This window comes from Saccostrea echinata, unplaced genomic scaffold (assembly GCF_033153115.1).
Source record: "Saccostrea echinata isolate AGI-Se365-2 ecotype Australia unplaced genomic scaffold, CSIRO_AGI_Sech_v1 ptg000052l, whole genome shotgun sequence".
NCBI classification, from domain to species: Eukaryota; Metazoa; Mollusca; class Bivalvia; order Ostreida; family Ostreidae; genus Saccostrea; species Saccostrea echinata.
In genome coordinates, this window is record NW_026889801.1 from 908,525 (window position 1) to 932,583 (window position 24,059).

General features: G+C 33.3%; 1 protein-coding gene across 1 annotated transcript in view; it reads left to right on the forward strand.

The window, feature by feature from the left end:
- Positions 1-24,059, forward strand: part of LOC133204132 (xylan 1,4-beta-xylosidase-like) — a 478,456-nt gene that overhangs the window by 210,977 nt on the left and 243,420 nt on the right. The window lies entirely within an intron of this gene.

The window sequence follows — 24,059 nt, forward strand, 5'->3', positions numbered from 1 at the left end:
AGCTTCACGTATTCTACTACATTTTAGCTAGATTCCTCTGGTCTCGAAACTTAATTGACATCTTTTATATTATTCTTACCTGATTGTGGAAAAAAAATGAAAATATGCAATGAATTTGCAATTTTTAAAAATAAAATTATACTACTATATGATATGTGATTAAAAGAAAGGTTGAAAACATACTTTTGCAGCTTATACCTAAACACATACAAATTTATAAAACAAATCATAAAACCACCTCATAGAGACAGCCAGCGCTCTATGTTGCATTTTTTATGCATTAAGTTAATGAAGGAAATTGTGAAAAAAAAAAATTAAAAAAAAGAACAAAAACTTAAAAATCTTGGAACATCATGGATAGACATAGGCGCTTCACAGTTACTGATCTTGTGAAAGCACAGTTAAGCGGTAAAAGAAATTAAAACAATGACAAACAAAATTATGCAAATGGACTATTGTTAGATACATAAATTTCAAGTGTTAGAAAAAGGTTATAAGATATAAAATTATACGATTGAGACTTACAATAGTAATACTGCAAAATATACAATTAACCTGAGACTGTGTTGATAGAAAGCTATCTCCAGATATCTGAAACATTATTATGAAACTTCACATTCTTCTAATCAAAGGATTTTGACATTTAAAAATCAAGGAAAATACAGCAAAATTGACACTAACAGCCTTGGTCCTGAGAAAAATTTGAACAAGAAATTAAAAAAAATTATTAATATTTGCTGTAAAAATAAACAAAATACACACAAAAGCACACACACTCACATATTCATTAAAAAAACAATGATATGCTGATCAAAAAATGTTTCAAAAATTACAATGACATGAAAATGACAAAATGTTGAGCGTCTTGCAGACGTTAGAGGACTAGGGTTTTTCTGTGGCGTTTATGCATTTGTTTCATTTTAGTGATGTTTGTTTTAATATTGAGTATATATTTCTTATCACTTGAGAGCAGCGTTTTGATTTCATCTTCACGTCATTTAGGGGAGAATGATTTCGCTGTCCCCCAGGTGAAATATCTTCAATGGAAGCTTGATATCAATGTCTGTCACAAGCAGGATTTTCTCTCTTCGCCATTTATCACGATTCTTACAACTACAAGGGAGATGGACTTTGACGGTTTTATTCTTATAAAGAGCATCTGCGTCATTGTAGAAGTTTTTCATTGCTATCGCCTTTAACACCATCCTCGGGAATAGGTATTTTGTTGAGTTGTAACAAGTTATATCCTGGATTTTCATTATATAACCTAGAATCAAGGACAGAAAGAGATATACAACATTTTTCTGTTATAAATCACACCGTTAAAGTCATTCAACACTTTACTGACATGTTATATTTGGTATAAAATGCATGAATTCCTCACCATTTTTTCTGCAAATATCTAGTTTGCTGTCGTTGAGAGATTTTCTTATTTTCCAAGTAGTCCACTCTTGAGAGTTAACGCTACAAATACCGGATATATCATTACTACTTTGTGTCGAGGAGCTGGGGGCGTCTGATTGTTCACTGCAACTAAAATATTTTGCACAATGAATTTAAAATCAGAACGATCAAATGAAAATTAGATCTTTGACTGGCTCACAAATCTGGCCACTGCTACGAAAATACGTGAGCGGCCCAAACAGATAATTATGTTCCCCAAACGAAGTTTGGGAACATATTGTTTTTACTCTGTTTCTTATTATTATTATTATTATTATTTCTTCACCTGTACTTTTTGTTCCGCGAGTGTTCTCGGAAACTGCTCATCCAATTGAGTTAAAACCTTTTTAAGGGAAATAGGCATGTTGTGTAGATGTGCTCATCGAAGGTCATCGCAGGATGATTTAGAATAAAAATAGGTATAATGGATTCCAACATTATGTTACTATCATAATTGAATGCAGGACCATGCATGCGCGTGCGCGCCTGGGCAATGCGTTTAAAGACCAATATACTTGATTTAACAGTAACTTTTAAACGTTTTGATGAAATACTTTGAAACTCAAAAAATAGAAATATAATGAAAGGGTAGAAAAGTTGATATGGTCATCATGTATATGCATGCACGTGCGCGCACGTGCAATGCGAAAAATGACCAATATACTTGATATAGCCGTTACTTCTATACAGTTTGTTGAAATGCTTTGATTCTTATAGTATAGAGAGATACTAAGAGTGAAGAAAAGATGATTTGGTCAACTTGCACATGCATTCACGTGTGCGCGCGTGCAATCCTAAATGACCTTTAAAATTGATATAGCTGTAACTTTTATACTTTTTGACGAAATGCTCCAAAACTTATAATATGGAGAGATATTAATGGTGTAGACAAGATAGTTTGGTCAACATGCACATGCATGCACGTGCGCGCGCATGCAATGCTTAAATGTACAATACACTTGATATAGCCATAGCTTTTATATTTTTTGATGAAATGTTTCGATACTCAGAATTTAAATGCATTAATAGTATAGACGAGATGACATGACCATCCTGCACATGCATGCACTTGCGCGCGCGTGTAATGCGTAAAAAAAAACAATATATCTGATTGCCTTATTCAATGAAGCTTACAGGGAATAAGACACCAAAGGGGAGTTGGGGAGCGTTTGGGGAACATCTGTAACGGTCCCCGTTACAATTATAACTAGTTTCAATTGAAATACATGATGACTGACAGTATTACTGAAAGGGAACTGGAAAGGGGTGGAACTAGTTACCTCTCGGCATTGCTCTTCACCACTCCATGACAACATTTCTCATTTCTTGGATCATAATTCCTTTTTCCTGGGTGACAGCATTCTCTTCCAGTTTCCTTGGCGCCCTTGTGGACCTGATTATTGCAGCAAAGATCTGTTAGACTGTCATATTGCTGGTACCCACAAAATATTGATGGTCTCCCCGGCTGATTTTTGCAGGAGTAGAACTCTGAATTCCGAAGACAACATTGATCGTGGTCAGAGGCATTTTTCTTTATTATTTGGTCACCACTGCAGCATAGGTGTGACGTTGTTGAATAAACGTCTTTACCACAACATTTAGGGTCGTTCACATGCTTTATATTACGCACTATGTCTGTAAAAAGCATCCATTTTTGTGAATGGAAAATAATATTTGAATTATATTGACTATGTTTTTGACAAACTTAGAAAAAAAAATAATGGAAAATATACTAGTATATAAATAGACATACCATGACAGCATGTCTGGTGTCTTTTGTCATATGAACCATTCCCACAACATTGAATTGTTCTATTTGGTGAGCCGTATACTTTGTTACGACAACAGATTTCATTGAGTGAATTGTAAAGACCTACAAGAAATTGACTCTAGTATACAAAGTGGTGAAAATCTAACTTTCTGTGTGAAAAACGAACCTGTGCATGTGTCATAGATATTTCAACGATAATAAACGTGTCGTTTAATCTGAGGAGAGGCAAATTGATTAAATAACTCATCATAAACTATGTCAATACCATGTGATTCCACACATTCATGATCGCTAAATTATAGCTTTATCTTGATAGCTCACCTGTCCCACAACAGTACCCATTTGAGGACTGGACTTTGGTTATACCCGCCCATTTACAGCACTGTTCGCGCCTGTTATCAAACAAAGACTCCCCGCAGCAGCGGAAATGTCCATCAGAAGAGGACTTATTGTAGAGATTGGACCCACCGCAGCAAATCTGTCTCCGTTTGTCGTACAGTATTTCATCACAGTAGGCATGAAATCGTGGAACAACTTTTTTTTTTTTTTTCGCAAGCTGATGTTGTCTTGTTGAAAGGGGTTGTGTCATTACAGCAACCCTTTTTTGGCGATATATACTGATCTCCACAGCAGTGAGTGTTCCTTTCTGAAGAGAAAAAAATATTTTGAAACTCCTTCTTATTATGAATGATGTACAATTAGGGACATACTAACAGATGAATACGTCCCTGGTACAAGAATGTTGTAATGTGGTATTCAGAAAACCACAGTGAAGGTCTAACTGAGGACTGTCACATGAAAGTGAAACTCTTTAAAATATAAGCATATAAGAAGATGTATAAAATGCACACTTACATGTAATATTTCTAAATTGGATAAACACATACACATACATGTACAATCGGTAAATCGGCTGAGATTCGGCTTGACTTGATATTTGTACTGACACTGTCGGCTGGGCAGGATATTTGGACTGAACTGGATTAAAGCCCTGGTGTCAGTCCAAGTATCCAGCCAAAGCCGAATCTCAGCTGAGATTTAACATACATTTTGATAACAGAGAAACAATTATGGCCACAAAATTAATATTCTATTAGAAAAAATTTAAACATTTACGTACGTCAGAGACTGAGTTATATTGGCAGGATCTATATACATGTATACATACATACATATGACTATTGTAAACATTTTATACTTGTCTGTTCTGGGCTTTAAATTTATATAGAAATAAATCTTCTATGTTCTATAAACAGAGAGACGAAGCAATATGATAAGACCCCAAATTTATTGCGAAGTGTTTCTGTACAAAACAAAGTTATTGCGTCCCAACAAAATGGACCAAAAACTATACTGGATTTTTTTCTTTGATGGTCAACTCCATCTGACGAAAACCTTTTATTAATGCATTGTGTGATGCTATTTATACTTTGATTCAGACAGACAAAGCAACATGATCCAGAAATTTATGTAGGTGTCTTCTTAATGTGAAAATCTGAAATTGTTACGGGAAAACTGTTTGAGGTATTGAAAAATTGCGCTATGCACAAAGTGTTGATCGACGGACGGACCTGAACCGATGGACGGACAATGCCATTACTATACTTTAGGGTTCTCGCATTTCTCCGGTGCCCTAGGAAATAAACATGCAGGAAATATTCTCCAGGTGCAAAACTTGAAGCCAAAAAAAAAAAAAGAAATAATAAAAATCAAATTTAATATAGTATTAGATAGATGAGAAAGGATTTGTTTATTTTCCTCTAATTATGGAGAAACAATATAACATGTATAAAGTATGACTTGTAATTCATTTCTTTTTTCAGTAAAACTAAGGAAAGTCATGGGAGATCCCTCCATGTCGTGTTCGAGATAGTTGTATTTCATATAGTTTTTAATCATGATGACCTCGGAAATACAATCTCCGTAAACATCTAATCATCGATGTTAATTCTGTACGCTTACATTTCCTTTTTTTAATTGTTTATTAGGTCAGAATGAATAATATACAAGCAACCAAGCAACATATTTTTTTTATAAATTAAAAAAATAAATAAAGCTACTTATAAACAATACGAAAAATATATGTCCTTTGAAAAATTCATTTAGCTGGTCATGTTTGTATGACAGCGAAGTTTAAAGAAATGGAAGGCGTGTAGAAGAAAAACAAACTTACCGATTGTATTTACAGGGTAGGTCTTGTTTCCACAACATTTTTGTTCTAGTCCTGTATTTTCCCCAGTCTGGATGAATCTGTCAGTGACATTACCAGAACCACAACAAATCTGGTCCGATTTTCTGTACAAGTTCACACCTAAATGAAGGTCGTGCATTATGTGTGAAACATAATTAATAGGTTTTTTTCTCATCTAAGTCTGCTGTATATTTAAATACAACTATAATGATCGCATGATTTTTTCCGCTATTTTAAAGGGAAAAAGTCTATTTAAATTCAATACATTTGAACATCACAATAGTTTGATTAAAACTCTTGTTGTAAATGTTTCCTCGGAGTAAATTATATATCTTTTTCGTTTATCATCAAAATAATTATAACATTTTGGCTTTCCAAGTCTCCGGTCTCAGTCTAGTTTTAAAAAAAGTATTCTCACCCCCACAACAGCCTCTTTCCTCTCCTTTGTAGTTATAACGTTTGTGGACAGCATCCCCACAGCAAACCCCAGTACGAGGGTCATAATCCAACGCACCTACTCCATCATTCACGACTATGAAACATCGCTCCATACTCGCTGAAATAAAAGGCATCCTCCAGTATATTTTATCTGATTCCATGAAACTGTCAGATCATGCATGTGACATATTTATACTTCAGGTTTTATTTTTTTTATTATTATTATTTTTTAGGGAGTAAAGTAAATATTGCATTTTCATTCATTAAATGCATATACTTCAATTCCTTGTTTTTCTAACTGTAGAATGAAATAGTGTAATTTTCTTTTTCGTTACAGATACTTTTGAAAATTACACCCTTTCTTGTACGAAAACATACCCATATTAATGCCCCCCAAAAGGCAGAGCAAGCGTTGTAGTTCGATGAAGTTCATGCCTGCTACCTCCTTACTATGCAAAATTACAAATTATTCCATGCGAGTACACGCTACGGTTATATAGAAATTCATTTTCTATATTTGGATGATGGAAATATCCCTTAGCCTCTTTTTTTTGTAAACATGTTTATTTTGTTACCCTTCAAAATAGTAGTCTATGATTTATTTCCTTATTTTTTTTTCTTCTCTATTTTTAATTTCTTTTTTTCCCAAGCTTTTTATTTTTAAATTTGTGTCATAACCTTGAAATTTTTAGATACATGTTTATGAAGAATAAAAAATGTGCGGAATGCACAAGGCATTTGCTGCTCTACTTTTAGAGTTAGGAAAACCATAAAGTATTCGTCATCAACTAATATGCTACAGATTCTTGTTTATATAAACAACAGTGTCGACATTTATGATTATAATACTATTTACAGTATTTATAGTTCTGCTAATTTAATATTTCTACCTCCCTTGTATTTTTATCATGCATATTGAGGTCAACGATTAAAAAAACTTATATATTTCGATCGACCGTCAAAACTGCCCTTACCCGCGATCATTTTTAGCCTGAACTTTAAATTTCGGTTCTATGAGAATACAGAATGTCCATAATAATTTAAAAGTTATGGTTTATCTATGGTTCCCCCCCCCCCCCAAGACCCTTTTGTAGATTGAAAGTAGCAATGAATATCAACTCTGTCTCGTTGTCAGGTGTATAATGAAAACATCAGGAAAATTTTTAAATCTGTAATATTTTACAACGTTTATCAATGTGTTAGATAATTTAAAAAAAAAAAAAACTACCTTAAAAATTTGGATTCTCGTACATCATAAAAAATTATCAATAGCACAAGTTGTAAAGAGGTTAATTGTACTAATCGTTGAACAAAGATGTAAAACCTAACATTTACATTTCCCAATATTTTTCCTTAAGATTCTTTGCAAAATAAGAAAAAAGTTCATGTTCTCATGAAGTACCGTGGGATGAGTAAGAATATTTCCAATGTGATGTGATTAAAGTCAAGAAATAGTGCAAACTTTTTTTTCAAAAAATGGTCGTTGTATGACAAAAATATGTGGCAAATCATCAAAAAAAATAATGTAAGTATAACGCGCGACATGAAATTTGCTGGCGTGAAGCGTCGTAGTCCATATCTGCATGTCCTCATGAATTCTCAAAAATTAAATTCATCTCTTAAATATTCTCTGTAAGATCGAATATGAGAAAGAAAAAGCATGTACCTCCACTTTTTTAATTTTTTTTTTTTTTTTTTTTTTTTTTTTTTTATTATACGCAGGTATGTTAAGGCAGTACTCAGATCATATTTCGGCGAATTTAGACTTTTTTCGTAAAATGTAACATTGATAAATCGGAAAAACCATAGATAAAACATTTACTATTATTATCCATTGTAGAGACGTCATTGAGTCTTAAGCTAAAAGAAGCACTCCACTACGACGTCATCACGTGACGTCTATAAATAGAAAAATTGCCTTAATGAAAAAGTGAAAAGTTCAACACTACCCCGAAGATAATTCATTTCTTTTAGTGAAAATAATTATGTAAAAACATCACTGGGCCATGAAAAGTGCTGCTAGAATCCTACTCTCCTGACACAGAAAAAAATATTCCAAAGTTTCGCATGAAACCTTACCAAAATTTTTACATTTTATACATACGATCAAGAAATTTTTATCAATTCATGTTAACCACACGATTCTAGCAGCACTTTCCAAGTACTATAGAATACAAGCTTCCGATACAAACAAAAATTATATTTCAAAGTATGCGGCGTAGTGTTGAACTTTTGCATCTTTGTTGTTATAGAACGACAGAGGAACGGCTGATCGGGATTTCAAAGCACTGACTATGTTCTTTATAAGAAAACATGATAAGAATATGTCAGCGTACCTGATTCTTAATCTTTAATTCCTTTTGAATCACACATAACATTCATGGTATATGCCTTAAAACTCCCATTTCATATATTTGTTTACATGAATTCTCATTTCACTCGGCAAATATTTGATCAATAGTGATGACGTCATGGGTTTGGTATGTAACCCCCGTGCTAAATAATTAGCTATTTATACTACCCAAAAACGACAAGATTTAGTTTATGTTATGATTTGAATGATTCCATTCTTTTCTTGGACCTGAAATTAAACTTTAAAGATAGATATTAAGAAATCATTATTTCTATAGTTCACGTCATACAGCTTACTATGACGTCATATTGTGAAGGCAAGTGGGATATTTCTGGGTGTAGCCTTAACATACCCGCGTATTTATTTAAAAATATTTTTTAAGTCATCGGTTCATCATATATTTAACAAATGAGAAAGGAAAGAACAGAAAGAAGGGAAAATAGAAAGTCTTGTACAAAAGGCTGAAAAAGAAACATTACTGCCTGACAAACCATTATTAACAACCCCAAACCTTAATAATCATTCTTAATAAAGTAGGAAAATTACATTGTATATAAATTATAGCACATTTATAATGTGCTATAATTTAGTACGCAATTTCTTAAAGATGGCCTAAGGAGACTTTTGTATTTTATTGGAAAACAGAAACATACGTTACAGTTTATCGATTATTTGAGAATCTTTAAATTCTTTTGGAGTAGAGAATATATATTTTTTTTAAATCTCCTTGATTACCTTGCTGAGTATTTCGAGGAGTGGGGGCATTCGCTGGTGGACTATGACTTGCTGAATCTGCTGTGTGTTTCCTGCTGTAATATTAGAAATAGTCCAGGCTGCCTCTTTTTGATGTTGATTTTATGGTGTTTTAGGAGGTTGTGGAATGCAGGGAGAGCACCGTGGTCCAGAATGCACTGCGTCTGGGTGTCATCTCCTGTCACGTTGTTTCCTATGGCCTTCAGGGCTGGCGTTATCACAGATACCTCATTGCTGTCTAACACTTCTACCAGTCTTGTTACAACATTTCACATACTTTCAAAAATTCTCCTAAATGTCTATTGAAACATAAAAAGTTTGTTTTGGTATTTTGCATGTGTATAAGTTTTTTGAAATATATTACTTCTAGATATTTTAGGTGAAATATGAAGATAACGAACAGAATTCAATCTCGAAAGTCGAATGAAATGATACAAATTTGGAGCAGGGCAAACATGGACCTTAAAATTTAGAGGCGGGATCAGGTGCCATGGAGGAGTGAGCATCCCCTGCCGACCGGTCACACCCGCGGAAAAACGGAAAAATCCGTAGACAGTTCAGTGTATAAATAATGGCGTAACAATTAGTATTTGACTCAATGATAGGTTGTATGTGCTGATAAGGTCATTGTATCGACTGTAAAACTTGCGAACAGATTTAAAACGAGACTGTTGATATCCTTGTTTCATCATCTTGTTTGTCAATATCTTGCCTCGTTTTAGAAATTGTTCATACGTAGAGCATGCTCTTGCGTATCGAATCAACTGAGAGTTATAAACCCCATATGCAGGTGATAAGGGTATATTGCTACATTAGTAAGGGAAGTTGACGATTGAAAAGTTGAAATCATCACGTTTATCATAAAGCTTTGTTGTTAGGTTATCATTAACGTCTTTTTCTAGTAAAATATCTAAATATGAAACAGATGTGCCAGAATCTATGGTATCTTTTCACTGGGATATATTGAGTCGATGAATGAAAGTATATAACTGTTGATAATTGATAATACGTCGTCGATATATCGAAATGTCGAGCTGAGGGTCAAAGCAAGTGTTTTCTTCTCATGTAGAAGTTTTTGAATAAATTCTGCTACATATGAATACAAAAATAGGTCTGCTAATAAGGGGGCCCATTGGAATTCCAACAGATTGTTGGAAGACCTGAACTCCAAAAACTACATTGTATTGTGTGTACAATCAGAGTGCTTCTTAAGAAGATAATTTTGTAAATGACCAATGACAAGGTAAGTATATTTGCGAGTTCCATTTTTATTGAAAAAACAGCTATCTATGATGTCAAAAAGCCTGGACTTCAATTTATCGTGGGGAACGGTTGTATAAGGGGTTGAAAACTCATACGTTTTGGTGCTATTGATTTTAGTAAAATTTTGAAATTTCAAATTTCCAAAAAGTTCTTTGAAGTTTATAAGTATCCACATCTAATTTACACCACTTCTCGAATATACTGCTGTACAGTACTCCTGGAGTTTTTTCTTCATTATAGTAAATATTTTAGCGAGGAAAAAAGAAAGAGCCTTGGTAGAACATTTACTGGAACCCGCTGTGTATCTTTGTTTGAAAGGATTTTTATGAAGTTTAGGAATCCAGTATAGGAATGGTAATTCAAATTCATTTTGATCGTGGGAATATTAAATATATCTAAAACGGACATATGATTTTGAAGAATTTCCTCCTTAGAAAGGCAGGTATTGAGGGTGTAAGTTGGATTTACATCTGTAGATTTAAAATTTAGTTCTCCTAAAATACAATTCAAATAATGAGCCTTACAAACAAAGATTATGTTGTTACCAGCTTTGTCAGCTGGGACCAGTACATACTGATCGTGTAATCTATCTAATTCCTTTTTCACTTCTAAATTAAAGACAGAAGGATAAATAGTTTTCATACAACCCTCAATCGCTTAATACGAGATTTCAACATCCATCTGATGTTCTTAATCCATTCTAACAAACTGTCAAAGTCTTCTTTTTCGTATTTGGCCCATCGCCTGGCGTAATCTTCCACATAATTCATAATATTTATAAAATTATGACGCCAGTTGAAAGAATGGAGTTCCCTAAATTTTGGCCCTTTTAAAATAAGGGATTTAAGGTCCTCCCTCATAATTAACTATGTTTACATCACCAGTAATGACGTGTCCTGTTCCTCCTGCAGACGACAAGTGTTCTTTGTAACACCATTTATTCATATCTTCTTTTTCTCTCCATGGTAGGCATGTCTAAGGGAATCGTGAAAATCAAAAAATACTGGCATCAATTTTATATACATCAATTTTATTAACAAGGAATTGATAAAAAAAAAAAATAATAATAATTAACAAACAGAAAAATTGGCAGTGTTAGTTACAAAATTATCAAAATGAAATCATACAGATGCACTGGAAAAAATACTAGTACAATGAACACAATGATTAAAAGACATACACATGGGGAAGGCGCGTTACTCAATTTGTTTGCACACTCCGTTGAAGTTATGAGACTACATCTTTCAAAAAATAATGATTCATTGCTTAAATAACCAATTTGAAATCATTTCCCTTGTAAATGATGGAGAAAAAAACATAAAAATTGGTCCCGTGACAACTTATAAAAGGGAAACAAAAATTGTATTAGAAATTATGGGTCTAGAAAAATAAAATATTTTGCAAAGAATTTCAATGACATGATAAATATTACAAAATGCTTTTGCAAAGAAATGCAATGACATGATTAATATTACAAAATGCTGTAAAGCCGATTTTGCAATATGTTGACTAAAAAATTTATTAAAAAACATTCCATATAAAATACCCGAGACTGTCTGATTCAAAAATACAAATCGTTCCTTGGATTTCCCTTACTATGATGTTCATCTAGTATTTTGCTCTTTTCTATAGATGACGAAAACATACAAAAACATTTATACCAAAGAAAATCTGCCAGTAATATCATATTAGGAATAAATGCATCACATGACACTAACATAAACTGATTTTTTTTTTTCTCATTTTGTGGAAAGAAATGTGTATTTATTCATATATTTCCACCTTACTTCGGCCCATTTTGATTCAAAAACTAATTATTACCAGAGATATAAATACATTTGTATCCAAAATCTGATGTCTGTCACCCGTCGACTAGTTGAGGTAGAGTCATCGTCACAAACCACGGCCAAAAAGAGCTCTATGCGGACTCCGGACAGCGGATTGAGACGATGAGGTATAGCGGTCTGAGACAACTAGATATCTAGCGGCTAGGATAGCGGCTTCGATTTTTAACGCAGTTCTGAGGCTCGCAAACCGCTGACTTTCTCCTCTTCTTTACATCCTTTAGCGCCTTCTTTTTGTAGGGAAGAATGATATCGCTGTCCCCGAGGTTGAATGTTCTGTGAGGAACCTTCAAATCAATGTCGGTCACAAGAAGAATTCTCTTTTTTCTAAGTTTATAATGATTGTTAAAGCTGCAAGATAGATCGAGTTTTCTCTTAGCCAATGCATCTGTGGCGTTGTAGAAGTTCTGTTTTGCTGTTCCTGTTAATATCATCCTGGGCGATAATTTTTTTGTCCAGTTGAAACATTTGATATGATGGACTTTGACTACGTAACCTGAATAAAGACAGAAAAGATTTACAACACTGCTCTATTAAATCTTTTAAACTTAGCAAACCAGACGCTCAATACTTTGCCGGCCTTGCAAGAAAAGCACAGGCCAGCGGATCTCTGAATTTTTCCCTTCGGATGAGAGGTGTCCACACGGCCAAGACCTCCCTCCTCCCCAACATCCCCCCAAAAATATTAATATTTTAAAATTTTTGATTGACAAGAACAAAAAAAAAACAAGCAAACATAGTGTCCTAGCATAATAAACCTACTTCGTGAGGGTAAATTTCTTTTCTCTCTATCGTGATCGGGAGGCCCGGGTTCGATTCTCGTTCGCCGCAGCGCGTCAAACCTAAGACGTAAATATAGGTAGTGGCTAGTGACTGCTCCTTTGCCAATCGCCCGACACTACAAGTGAAAGTCACGGGTCTTTCGGATGAGACCTTAATAATCGAGGTCCCGTGTCACGGTAGGTGTTGGCACGATAAAGAACCCTCAGTGCTCAATGGCCCTAAGTGTCGAGTATAGGTCTAAATTTGAAGCCCTTCACCGGCATACGGTGACGTCTCTATATGAGTGAAAAAATCTGTAATGGGACGTTGAACAACATACAAACAAACAATCAATCAATCTTCTCTCTCTCTCTCTCTCTCTCTCTCTCTCTCTCTCTCTCTCTCTCTCTCTCTCTCTCTATATATATATATATATATATATATATATATATATATATATATATATATGATTCTTGCTGTCAATGTAATACAGGAATTGTTACTTGATTGGTGTCCAAAGTCATTATTCCCTTCCAATCCCGGCTGGATCTGCGCAAGATCATTTCTTTGTACAGCTAGGATCTCTCCTTAACATTTTTAACATTTTTTCAACGAATAATATAAATCTAGTTAGAATAAAGTTGCACACTTTACAGGCACGTAGTACACGATGTTCACAGATTTTCTCATATTCCAAGTAGTCCACTTTTGAGAGATAAAACTACAACTGCTACTTTTTGTGGAGGAGCTGGGGGTGTCCGACTGCTCACTGCAACTAAAATTAAATTCACAGTAAATTTATGACCAGAACGAAGAAATCAAAATTAGATGTTGATCTCACGAATCATGCTACTGTTATAAAAAAATGAATTACATGATTACTGACAGTATCTATCAAAACCCGAAAGAGTGCCAGGGTAAATGAAAGAAAAGGGACGGGGTGGGGGAGGGGAGGTGAGGTTTTCACTACAAATGCTACTTTGTGTGGAGGAGCTGGGGGTGTCCGAGTGCTCACTGCAACTAAAATTAAATTCACAGTAAATTTATGACCAGAACGAAGAAATCAAAATTAGATGTTGATCTCACGAATCATGCTACTGTTACAAAAAAAATGAATTACTTGATTACTGACAGTATTATCAAAACCCCAAAGAGTGCCAGGATAAATGAGAGAAAAGGGACGGGGTGGGGGGAGGGGAGGGGAGCTAGTTACCTCTCGGCAATACTTTTCACCAAACCATGACAACATTTCTCATTTATTGGACCATAATCCCTTTTTCCTGGGTGACAGCATTCTCTTCCAGTTTCCTTGGCGCCCTTGTGGACCTGATTATTGCAGCAAAGATCTGTCTGACTGTTGTACCGCTGGTACCCACAAATTATCGATGGTCTCCTTGGCTGATGTTTGCAGGAGTAGAACTCTGAATTCCGAAGACAGCATTGATCGTGGTCAGAAGCATTTTTCTTTATTATTTGGTCACCACTGCAGCATAGGTGTGGCGTTGTTGAATATACGTCTTTACCACAACATTTAGGGTCGTTCACGTGTTTTATGTTGTGCACTTTACCTGAAAAAAAAGCATCCATTTTTATACATGGAAGATAATAATAAAATTATATTGACTCCGTTTTTGATAACTTTAAAAAAAATATAATGGACAATATATATACATGTACCTATTAGGAAACGTACCATGACAGCATGTTTGTTGTCTTTTGTCATATGAACCGTTCCCACAACATTGAATTGTTCCATTTGTTGAGTCGTATACGTTGTTACAACAACAGATTTGACTGGAGGAATTGTAAACACCTACAAGAAATTAACCGGCTTCGGAGTTCTAATATACAAATATTAAGTTGTGAAAATCAAGCTTTTCGATCTGTACAAATGAAATTGTGCATCAATCATGGGTTTTTCTACGATAATGAACATTACATTTAATCTGAAGAGAAGCAAATCGATTAAAAAGTTTCATCATAAAATGTGTTTCTACCATTTTATGTCACATTATTTTGATAACTCACCTGTCCCACAACAGTGCCCATTTGAGGACTGGACTTCGGTTATACCTGCCAATTTACAGCACTGTTCCCTCCTGTTATCAAACAAAGACTCCCCGCAGCAACGGAAATGTCTGTCAAAAGAGGATTTGTTGTAGAGTTCGCATTCGTCGCAGCATATCTGTTTCCCTTTATCGTATAGTATTCCATTGCAAAAGTCATGGAACCATGGAACAATTTGGTTTTTTTCGCAAGCTGATATAGTCTTGTTGAAAGGAGTTGTTTCATTACAGCAACCATTTTTTGTCGATATTAACTGATTTCCACAGCATTGAGTGTTCCTTTCTGAAGAAGAAAATATTTTGAAACACCTTCTTATTACATATAATAATTATGAATGAATTATGGACAAAATGTTAATACATTTGCACTGAATAGATTCGAGATACAAACAATCATACATATACAGATCGAGATGTTAACTTGAGAGATCAGTAATTCTCAACAAATCATTAAATTGTTACGAAAGACCCCTTTGGGGTCATCCCGTTACAGAATTAGCAACTGTTTTGATTTTAAAAAAATGTTTTTATTATAAATTATAAAATGTAATCACAAAAGACATACATTCAGCAGATATACATATTACACAACAGACAAAGCAATATAACCATCTAAATAATTCTTTTTTCATTTAATTGATCATGAATAGTGTCTCTGCACGTTTCACAATTACGCGTCCTAAGAGAGGACGGACACTCATAGACGAACATCGAAAAAGAATATTTTCTTTTCTGTTTGAAAACGTCTTGATGGACAGACGGTTAATGTAATTACTATATGCTCCCGAATATTTCAGCAAGGTAGCGATAAAAGATCACACTTGAAGTACAAAAATCAATGAATTTTTTTTATATATTTACAATGATAAAGGAATTATTTTCGTCTATTAATTGTAATTACAAAAGCCACGAGGGATCCCCCGTCATGCATGTTCCATAGATTTCGCGTAGTTTTCAATCATATGCGATCTCCGTAAACAACACTCGATATTGTTGACAGTTTTAGTTCTTTTGGAAAATCGTTTATTAGGTCCCGTGAGTCACTCAGTTGACCAAACTGCTATCTGTTTTCGTCCGTCGTTGTGCATCGTCCGACGTGCGTTAACATTTGAACACTATCAGCTTCTTCTTTGAAACCACTGAACCGATTTTGGCATAGAATATCTTTGAGTAAAGGGGAACAACTACTGGCCTAAAACATTACTGATAGTGCCACTTTTTACTGATAATTTCTGATATTTACTGATATTATACTGTTGGTACTGAGAATTTCTGATATTTGCTGATATTTTTAGTGTTGTTACTGATAATTGCTGTTGGTTCTGATAATTACTGATATTTACTGTCGTTTTTACTGTGGGTTCTGATAATTACTGATATTTGCTGTAAGCCGTAGATATTTAGAATTTGTAACTTGAGTGAGAGCAAGGAAAGTATACATTTTCTTATAAAAAATTATTTTTATGTAATTATATATTTGAAAAACTTGACTGAATTTCTCTTTCTGTAAGAAGATTCATCCTGCCCCCCCCCACCTCCTCTTCATCCTGTTCTACAGTTCCTAAAGAGTTGTATTATTGCAATCGGTGATGTAGGCTTAAAAGGACGTAATAAATCAGTTTCAATTTAGGCACTATCAGTAATAATTTAGGCCAGTAGTGTAAAGGTTGGACTAAAACCATCAAAATTAGAGCTATCTTTAAAAATCTTTCTTACTCTTGGATATCAAGCAAACTGTTGGCATCATTGTATTAAGCATATAGCCTTCTATCATTTTTTTTGAAATTCATGGCCCATGCAATTGGTCATGGTGTTCTGGAGTAAGGGTGGAGCTCTAATGATTGTACAGTGAAAATGCAAACATTTTTTTTTTTAAAATCTTCTTCTGTCCCCAGTATATTAATAAAATAAACTAGATGCATGGTCATGATGATCATGGGTGCATCTTCTGAAATTGTGAAATTTGTGACCCCTGGGTGAGGGGTTATGCAGGGGGCTCTATTGATTATTTAGTGAATATGCATTTATTCTTTTAAAATCTTCTTTTCTGATCCTGTGAACTAAGCAATCAACCCATGAGCAAGGTGCTTCTTCCAAAATTGTGAATTTAATGGTCCCTGGGTAAGGGGTTCTGCTGAAGGGTGGGGCTGTATTGATTATAAAATGAAAATGCATTAATTCTTCAAAAATCTTCGTTTCTGTTCTTGTGTATTAAGCAAACAAACCAAAAATAAAGTTATGATGAGCAAGGGTGCCTCTTCCAAAATTGTGAATTTCATGGTCCCTGGGTCATGGGTATTGATGTTACATGTAGGGTGTGACTCTATTAACTATATAATAAAAATGCATTTATTCTTTCAAAATTTTATTCTCTGATCCTAGGAATTTATTAGATAAACTTAGAACATTGTAATGATGATCAAGAGTGCCTCTTCTAGAATTGTGAAATTCGTGGCTCGTAAGATTTTGCACGTAAAATTACATTTATATCTGCTCGTTGTAAAGATATCTAAAAATTTAACATGGTCTTTAAAAAGATTTTTTATTTATAAGAAAAAAAAAAAAAGAGCATAGAATTCACAAAGAGAAAAACAAAGTTCAACATCATTAATAAAGATGAAAACGTAAATTTAAGCGAAAAATTCAGATATAATCGATTAAACGAAGATCGGTTGCCCGAAAAGAGCTAGGTTCACTTTTTGCATAAAATGGCCCTGTAGATATACCAATTAATTGACTAACACTTTATGTTCCATTTTAAACAACAAGATAAAGTAGAGACTTAGTGCTTTCATTTCCTATTAAAAATTTTCTCCTTATAGCCAAGGTCTTGGAAAACAGGGCTCATGAAATTGCAATGTTCTTGAATTTTAAGGAAAATAAGTATATTTGAGTACTTTCACAGAAGAGAAATAATATGAGCGCACCCTCTGACCTAAAAAAATAAAACAGGTTTTGTAATCCTCAGAAATAGTTCTATCATTTTATAGTTGCATATTTAAGATCAGAGGTTACGCTCTATATTAAATATCGAAAAACAGCGTTAAAAATTGGCTGTTTTGTAGAATTTTTCACGATATGAGGAAAATAACGCATTTCATGACGTCATAATGCATTGGCTAGACAGAAAAGTACGTCATTTTTTATAGATACGCAGTCATCAAAGGTCTAAATGATATTTGATGCATTGTCAACTAAAACCAAGCAGTTTCAGTTTTTCTGAAATTCACAGGGCCAAAAAAGGCCCTAAGTGAACCTTGTTCTTTAATATTGAAACCACTACACTAGTGCAATGTACCAGCCATCACCGATGTTTACCTTGCACTCATTCCCTGAAGTAACGAGTGTCAGGCAGATTAATCTCTTTTTCTTATAGTGTGGAATTATAGGATGAAAACTAGCCAGCTAAATTTTGTGCAAGTACTAGTAGATTTACATCGGATTTGTTACTCGAGTTTTAACAATAACTGATAGCAGAGAAAATAATCTGTTACTGATAAAAACTAAAAAAGAAAAAAAAATACTGCATTTACCTCCTTTATTCTTTATGCATTCAACTTTCTATTCTATGCAATTCCAAATTCAGACATGTCAGTGTAATCTTTTTCTGTACTTCTACACTACTGCATCAGACCATTTGTGAAAGGCGGGTCAAGATAAGTATTTCGCGCCAAACGTCACGAGTAAATCGTCGCTCCTTTTCTTTGGAATGTGTCTTCAATTGAATAAGTGTACGTGATAGCTTCAATGAATTAAAAAAAAATATGTTGCTATAGCCTGATTTTCTAGCCAAAGAATGTATATTTATCACACTGTACATATAATATATACCGTATACGGGCAAGTAACATAAAGGCAGCGCTAAGTTTTCTTACCCATTTTATATTCCTCTTTACCCCCAAAATGGATTATTCCAATTTGTAACACATTAATGAAAAGACTGGAATGTTTCGCAACAAAACACGTCTCGCCATATGACGCTCAAGGAATCTGATACCTATTATGTTTAGTTACTTGCATCTATAAAGGAATGTTGCTCTACTAAAATCAAAGAAAAGTATCATTAAAGTTTATTTTTCTCTCATTTGAAATTGCTATATGTTATTCAATCAACATGAGAAAGTAACAAATTCTACTTTCAAAATACAATTCGGCAACTCTCCAATTTATGATACAATTGCATAGGTATCTAGCTAAATATACATTTGTACCAACATGTTTTCCTCGTTTTGTCATATCACAATTGAATCTGTGCATTAATTAGTGCAAAATTCAACTGCAAACTCTTTATGAGGGAGTAAAAAGACCTTAATTATAAAGTTACGCACTTGATAGCTAAATCAGAAGTGAACAAAAAATGAAAATGAGGAAAGAATGCAAAAAAAAAGGATTTTTTCAAGTTTACGTAAACAGCAAAAAAAACTTCAGGGGCAATAACTTGAATAAGGCTTCGATGAATCCTTTCGCAATGATAGATTGAAAAGCCCTCTCAATTAGTGAAAAGCATTGGTGATGGTTCTGTATCTCTACGGTTTGTAGTTTCAGAGGAGTAGCGATAACAAGCTTTTCTTGCGAAAGGGGCAATAACTTCATTAAATGTCATCGCTCGAAGTCGTTGGGTCAAATCTGAAAATCATTTAAGTAGTCGACTAATATGAAAGATGCGTCTCTTCGATAAGTTGCGAAACAAAAAATCAGCGGAAGAAAAATAATAATAAGAATAATAAGAATAATAATAATAAACAGAAGAAAATCAATAGGACTTTCCACAGAAAGGTGGAAAGCCCTAATAATAAGAAACAGTAGAATCACTATAGGTCTTCCGTTGAAAACGGAAGACCTAGTAAGAAACAATAGAATCACTATAAGGTCTTCCGTGAAGACGAAAGACCTTAATCATAAAGTTACGCACTTGATAGCTAAATCAGAAGTGAACAAAAAATGAAAATGAGGAAAGAATGCAAAAAAAAGGATTTGCACCGAAAGTTAAATGACAATAATGTCAATTTTGCACTCGATTTCTAGAAAGGTCGAAGGAAGTGTGTATAGATATAAGGATTGTTTATACCGTACTCCCCTGAAGAAGAACGTAATAATTAGATTCCATTTACAATATCCTTTCTCAGTTACAAGTATGCAGCTAGAAACTTCATTCATCTCACTAGTTGTATCTCTATAGTACAATGTAGTCTCTGAAAAGTATATAATAAACAAAAACGGAAGAAAATTATACTGCCTTGCCAAAGTAAAAAGAAAACGTAGCAAAATCTTCCGTTGCTTCTTCTTAAACAATTTTTATCCTTAAGAATTTACCACTGAAATCGAAAGCATTTAACTTCGCGTACAAAATAAATGAATACCATGCTTACCTTGGTGATTTTTGTTATCACTATCTGATGTCGAATGCAAGAAGAATGTCATTGGGAAAAACTAATCTGACTGCTTCTTAGCCAATGCTCCCGGCACTAGAAGTGAAAATAACGGGTCTATCGGATGAGGTCTTAAAAACCGAGGTCCCGTGTCAAGGCAGGTGGTTTTACGATAGAGAATACTTAATGCTCAGTGGCCCAAGTACAGGCCTGAATTTGATGCCCTTCTTCAGAATATGGTGACGTCTTTAAGAGAGCAAAAAATTCTCGAATGGGACGTAAAACAACAAACAATCAATCTTTCAATAACATTATATCAATCTGCCCGGAAAGAAACCCAGTACTTTATATATATAAAGTTGAATATCTGTAAAAAAAAAAAAAAATAAATAATAATAATAATAATAATAAAAATAGGTTTTGTTAGGTTTGAAGGAAACTGGTCAAGAGGAGTGTTTCCATAAATAATTGAATTTATCTAAAAAGCGTCATTTTACATGTACAATGCAAGGTACATAGTCGTACAATGATAAAAAAAAAAGTTAAGCGAAGGTGTGCAACCGCGATTGGTTCAGAAAAATACGAAACCAGCGGACCTTTCTAATTCTCTTTACTGTATATGAGCTATGATAAGTTACAAAAATCTTACATTTCTATACATTAGAAGATATTGTGAATAATCTTTTTTAAAAAAAAATCATCAAAGAAATTACAGAGTTGTAAAATTTTAATCTTAGTCATAAGAATTTTTTTCCTTAAAAAAGGCCTACTGAATTGCATGCTTGTATTCAGTAAATGTGCTGAATGAAGGAAAATATCTGCAAATTAGGTGTATTTAAAGCGTGCAAAATGCCAGTAGTGTCAAGTACATAAAAATCATACTCAGTTTCTGAACAAAGAATTTGAAGCAAAGTTTTAATTATTGAAAGGTATAAAACTGCGACAAACGAAACTTTTCTGTGGAAAAATTCTCTCGGTAAAATTATTCTATGGTAAAAAAAAAAAAAAGAAATGAATTCCTTGGGGTTTGAACACAAGCTACAAAAATATTTTTCATAGAGATTGACAGAGTAACCAATACAGGGTACGACTTACAGCAGATAGTTGTGTTTAAATCGTGTTTGTAATTAGACATTTGAATAACTGGACTTTAATATTTCTCGGAAAGATACGAATTTTGTTTCATAGAGATATTTTAAGGTAGCATGGGTCATTGCTCCATATTTCTGTTGAGCAAAAAATGTATATTTCTTAACATACTTCGAAGATATACATATTTAAAAAAAATGGAATGAAGACGGGTATCATATGAGTATTATGATTCATTTATCTTTTTTTCTGCCATTTTTGGTGCATGCCTGCTATTACATAGTAATATACAACAAAATTCCGATGTCAAAAGTCACTAGGACTTCAGATTATAAGCCTTTTTAACCAAGATTGTTTCCTTGGTTTCCTTGAAATTGAATTTTTTAATGGGCTATTTGAAGAAGCTAAAGCAACTTGGATTCTTCAACTGCAGAATAACAACCGTGTGTTTATGATTATGGATGTTGCCAGCACAGGCCACTTAAGCCACCTTGTGTGTCGGAAGATAATAATTCTGATTCAATCCGTCAGTTCCTTAAACATAAATTTGCTCAGAAAGGAAAAATGACCTTGTGAGCAAATAAAACTTACCACTGGGTCGTATTTTGACTGAAATATGTCATACCAAATCCGCCTTTGTTTTTATACATGTATTTAATTTTACTACGGGATATTCTGTCTACCTGATCGATACAAAGGTCTCACGGCGGATGTAACCGATCAACAAGGGATATATTTTATATATACAAATATTAAATTATCCAAAAAAAAATGTTACGATAAAGATTTAATTTTTCGCCTTTTTAGTTTGTCGAACCATAGGCATTTTTCTCGGTTTGTTCGCCCATCTCCTTTCTTTTTACATCTCTTTGATCAGATCTTTATATAACTATGCCAGGACAAAGAAATTGAATATTAAACAAAATCTTTTTAATCTACAAATATAATAAGTTTTGAAAAGGCTCAAAAACTCTAAAGAGAAGTTTTTAATGATAGTTGGCCTTAAAGGAGAAACTTTAAATTTGCTATCTTCGTGTTCTCATTTGCTTTACTATTTATAGCTGTCTTTGAAAAGTATTGAGTTTATAGTAATAAGAAACAAGTTAGAAAATGGTAATTATATACATGTACATTCTGGAGGTTATAGCATGTAATTGATTTTTTTAAATATATCTGTTTTATCTTAATTTAATCTACTGGAATTTATTTTTTTTTCTTTTGTTTCTTGTTGTTTGTTTGAAAGTAAGTTTATGTGATGATGCAACGAGTTATTCAAATTACATTTCAGGTCATGAAATCTGTACTTTTGTCTATATACGTGAATTAAAAGAGAAAATTAAATTCTACTTACTTCAAGTCTGCACAAGTGTTTAATATGTTAAAAATACGATAAATGCACGCGCCAAGTATATCTATGTGCGTGGCATTTTATGGAAGCATATCCGAATTCCTCACTGATTGTGCAATAAATATTAGAGTTCAAGGCCAAAATGGAGAGGTAACATAAGTACAAAATATATGGACAGTATCTGCGCTATTCTGCTAAAAAAAGAAAAAAACAAAGTCATATTCCTATCTAACTTGGGGATAATTTTTTTTTCTCATATTCTTAATTTAATATACACCTGAAGATGCCTTACATTTCAAGATTTTTGTTCTGTTCGTTTTTATTACAAACGCAACCACCATCGCAGTTTTCTGTATTTAAGCTGTAAATAAATCTTCTATGAGAGGGATTATCAAACGAACTTGTAAGTTTTGAAATCAAAAGAAGTTTTTAGCACATACATTTTGAACCTGTTTAATTATTTGTGAATTAGTTTATAAAAAAAGATATATGAAATACGAATATAGGGATCTAATTTAATTATTTGATTATCGAACCCATTTTTTCAACCAAGAAGTTTTCATTTGTCATTTTGTGTGTGTTTTATATGTTTTTTTTTATTTATTTAGATTGTTTACTTTATTTTTTTTTATTTGTGTTTGTTTTCTTTTGTACAAATTGTATCCATTCAATCATAACAAACCAGTCATATATTCCAAACGCAGATGTTTTAGGTTGTGAAAGCACTCGAAAAGAATGCTCCTTCTCATTCATATTTTCACAAGAGAAGGAAGTCTAGATCTCAGGTTATTTTGTTCAACTTGAAATCTTTCCTTACTAACCTTACATGCATGATAAACCTGTAACATTTGATAGACGTACCAAAGACTGATCGAAAGAAGCTGTTCCACTTACCTCATTTTTCAAAGAAAATTATATAAATACACAAACCTTATGCATCCTAAATTTTTTTTGTACATAGGAAGAGAGTATGCAGGTGGCTTCTGTGTTGTGAAATTAGAATCAGTATAACCGAAAATGCAGTTGTACGTATACGATCCAAACATCAGATTGTTGAAATAATGAGTGAAGCAAGAGGTAAAAAATTTGATTGACATTAAATGATGCAAAATCACTTTTTTTTTCGTTGGGTTTAATGTACTAAGTTGTTTTAGGAAAAAGATATTGGTTCGTGGATTTCTATAGTAATTTTTCATGATATATATTAAGCAAAACGTATTTCTATCTTTAGTTCGAACATTTTTGTAAATTTGGTTATTATTATTTTTTTTATTTATTTATTTATTTATTTATTTATTTTTTTTTTTTTTTTTTTTTTTTTTTTTTTTTGAAAACAAACAGATAACTAGGTTACAAGAAAATGAAGTAG